Source organism: Sinocyclocheilus anshuiensis, unplaced genomic scaffold (genome assembly GCF_001515605.1).
Source record: "Sinocyclocheilus anshuiensis isolate Anshui unplaced genomic scaffold, SAMN03320099.WGS_v1.1 scaffold868, whole genome shotgun sequence".
NCBI lineage: Eukaryota > Metazoa > Chordata > Actinopteri > Cypriniformes > Cyprinidae > Sinocyclocheilus > Sinocyclocheilus anshuiensis.
In genome coordinates, this window is record NW_015552624.1 from 483,691 (window position 1) to 487,693 (window position 4,003).

Consider the following 4,003-nt stretch of genomic DNA (forward strand, 5'->3'; position numbering starts at 1 on the left):
TGAACCGCTAGAGGTCCCGCCCACTCGCTCGCTCGTGCAACCGGAGACTTCACGGAGGGTTCCGCTGCTGTCAGACTCTATTGCTCAACGTTTGCCAGACTTGGATAAGAGTGGACGAAGGGACTTGGGGCCGGAGAAGGGATTCACGAGCGGATTTTTTGTTTGGAGACACTCTCCAGTGGATTGTGATCATTTTGTAAGGTAAATAAGTGTGCTGATGCATGCTCGCTCATTTAAATGATGACTTTGCCCCGGCGACCGAGGAAACCACCCTTCTCCCGTTAGATGAACCTTAGTGTGCTTCACAGCACGTCGTTTGCACATGCATCGTTAGAGTTTAGTGTTGTCATATAGATCTCTAAGTGTGTATTGCTTTATTTTTTTTATTTTTGTGCTCTTGTTCTATAACGGAGCACTTCTGTATCAAACATGACATGGGGAAGCTGGATTAAAGCGATAGATGCGAAACATCAGGCGATGTTGCATAATTTCACCCCCCAAATTATTGCTCTCCTCTGCAGTGTAGTATTATATAGTGTTGTCGGGTTTCGCATGTTCAGCCTCTGACTGAGGAATCTAAACTTTAGCTCGCATTAGTTGAGTGCAGATACGCTGCTGCAGGTCGAGCATAATGCAAGACCATTCCGTTTGAGTGATAGTTAGCCTAAATGACCAAATTCTAAGTTTATCCAATACGACTCGTGTCTGGCGAAACCGGTTTCATGCGCGCATGTTTGTCAACTCCGTTAGATGCGCTAGGTGTGTTCCTGTGGCTCAGTGGTAGTGCATTGCGTTAGCAGCGCAAAGGGTCGTGGGTTCAATTCCCAGGGAACACACATACTGGTAAAAAATGTATAGCCTGAATGCACTGTAAGGCGCAGCGTCTGCTAAATGCATAAATTGTTATTATTAGATGCTCATTGAAATAATTGCGTGAAATCGTTAATGCGTTTGAACTGTGCCAGAGCTCTTCGGGGTCTTTGATTAGCGCACAAATCAGTTTAACTCATGACAAATATTAAGAACCTAAGCTTAGTGAATTTTTAGCATGTTCGTATGCGCTGCGAGACATCCGGGTTCGATTCCTATGATGAATAATTATGTATTATTTTATTACAGTTTTTCTCAATTGCTTTGGCACATTTTTCGAAACAATCTTAACATTCTCTAAACTGTGAGTGCAAATGTCCTAATAATTGTAAAATTGCAACTTGGGTTGGTGTATATTTGACTGTTTGATTCTATTTTAGTTAGCCAATTTACTTTAATCATAACCTAAAAGCAGCGATTAAGTTGATTTCTGTGGGATCGAAGATAAAAATCTGCGATAAAACGATCGTGAATGGGCGCATTTACTGATTTCCAACGGAAAATCGCTAGTAAGATAGACAAAGGAGAAAAAATGATTTAAAGTTATGTTGAATATATTTAAAGTTATGTCAGAGCGATAATTTAAAAATTGTTTATATTAGTTATTTTAATTAAACGAAACAGAACGCCTCTGTTTAAAATAACTGTAGAGTACATATTTTCGTGACTGCGATTATGGATAATTTTGAGCTACAATACCTAGCAAAGATTTAGAAACGCAGACGTTGTGAGGGACTGTTTGTGTTGCAGTATGTTTTTGTTGAAGTGAAGTGAAACTGAATTCAACTCTCAAATATTAAACCGCTTCTAAACGCAAGTTCCGTTCACACTGGCAGCGAAAACATAAAGTTGCTGTGTTGTTAGTTTTCTAAGTGTTTCTCTGCCATTGTATCCAGGTGAGTATAGGTACTTTTTCTGAATAAGTAATTATTTCGTAACTGTTCAAAAAGTGCGTTCTATAGTATTATTGTATGTAGTATGAATCTAATTCGGATGTACTACATTCGCCATGTTGTTGTCATGTGACTACTTTTGCTATTCGCATGTTCACATTTAAAGTGTCCATCTCAATGGTCATCCGGTTACTCTTTGCCTACTATTTCATGAATACTCTTTCACATACTGTTTTTCACCTACTGTGTAGTAGGGAAGTACACATATTCGGGTGCTGCCAATGACTTCTGAACACTTTGTTGCCCTAGTAACTACTACTCTTAAGATGATGTTACTTGTCAGATTGCATTGAGTTCAGGTCACTGTGTTGCTGCAAGTCATTGATGGTGTGAACAGGGTTTAGAGGTCTGGTTTGTATCCTTTCAGTGCATGCTTTGGTAATGTGCAGTTATTTATTATCAGTAACGTTTGAACATAAACTCCTTTACAGCACAGTCTCGAGTCAAGTTCACATAATTGATGGGTGGGTTTTGTGGCATTTTGATTGACACAAAGCTTAATGGTATCTACTCGCTGCAAGTGCACAGACATCCCAGATGCCAGTATTGCTTTCCAAGCTTGGTTTTCTTCTTAGTGGGCAACATTTGCCATAGATGCCCCTAGAAATTCAGATGGGTCGATTGATACTTATGGCCAAGCTTGAGGTTAGAGCCAACTTACTAGATGGCTTCTTCACATAAAGTGATATCAGCTTAATGTGTAAAAAATCATTTGCTAGGTTCCCAACAGAGTGAATGCAGGAAATTAACAAACAACCAACAATTATAAATCACAAACTGGTTAATATCCAAAACAACCAGTCAAGATGCTGATTAAATTTAAATATTGATGCAGTGGGCTGTATTTCTGATTACACAATGATTTACAATTACAGGGGTGAATGCAAATTTACAAAAAGATCATTTAGTCAGTGCCGTTTTATTAAATAGTTAGGCTATGTTATGATGAGCCTAGATGACAAATGAATTTATGGATGGTGCAAAAATGGAGACAAAAAGTCAAACTTTGCACACAATCATGTTCATGCAGCATTAATTAGAAAACAACAGGACACTCTATTATGTCAGTGGTTCCTATGGGCTATATAGGCGACCAATCATTGATTTCTCACAGCAGTTGTTTATGAGGCTGACTTTTTTCCTCTGCTGGCAGGCTGAAGTATGTTATGGATTTTTACATATTTAGATTTATAAACAGTCTCTTTAAGGAATGGTTCACCCAAAAAAAAAATTTGCTGAAAATTTACTCCAAACTTCCAGTCCAAACAGCTGATAAAAACAACACAATAATCCACAAGCAATCCACATGACTCCAGTCCATCAATGAATGTCTTTTGAAGCAAAAAGCTACGTGTTTGTAAGGAACAAAGCCATCAAGACATTTTTAACTTCAAACCATTGGTTCTGGCTAAAATATGTGTCCTCTATCCATAATATTGCTTTAGGAATTGTTTTTATGGATTATTATTAGGAAGTTGATTATGGACTATGCTTTGTCCAGGAGTGATGGAAACGAATGTAGACTGAATCTGCAATTAGTTGGTTTATCATAGACATTTAAACCACAACAATCTCAGAATCGTGTTATACTGATCCTTATTAATTATGAAGGGGTTATGCTGTTCTCTAATGAATGCATGCACAGAGAGCTGCAGACAGTGAGCTACATTATCATGATGTTCACCCTCTGAATTCACCTTTATGCACTCCGTCATAGCTCACATCTTGTGTGATGGAAATAAAGCGATGCCCCTTCAGCCCTCCACTGAGACACCTGCTGCTCTTTACAACCAGGGCTTGACAGAGTCTTCTGCCGTGGCATCCCTTTGGCACTGGTGTCAGTGGAAACCTGCCCTGCTCCTCTGGCTCAGTGTGCATTCATTTGCTTTCCAAGACTCAGATGGCAGAAAATAGCAATTAGAATCATTGTCTGACAGAAAATAAACCTCTGGACTGTTCTTTTTTCTGTCGGAGAATGCACTGTATTCTCTTATAAAAGAAACCCAGCCATTGTTTCGCTTGTCTGTTGTTCTAGAGTGCAATAAATGGATGTGAACTTCGCAACTTTGCAGTTGCATAATCAAAAACAGAATATTCAGTGGGAAGTAATGTAGAGTGGGACTTAATCCAACCCTCAACATTGTGAGTAAATGTCTTTCTTTCTTTCTTTCTTTCTTTCT

The 4,003-nt window shown here is 38.9% G+C and overlaps 1 protein-coding gene across 1 annotated transcript in view; it reads left to right on the forward strand.

Annotated features, from left to right (window-relative positions):
• Positions 1–84: 84 nt before the first annotated feature.
• Positions 85–4,003, forward strand: part of LOC107666348 (junction plakoglobin-like) — a 77,436-nt gene continuing 73,517 nt past the window's right edge. Inside the window, exon 1 of the mRNA XM_016457611.1 lies at positions 85–201. The gene's annotated coding sequence lies outside the window, so the exon portion shown is untranslated. The remainder of the gene's footprint in view (positions 202–4,003) is intronic.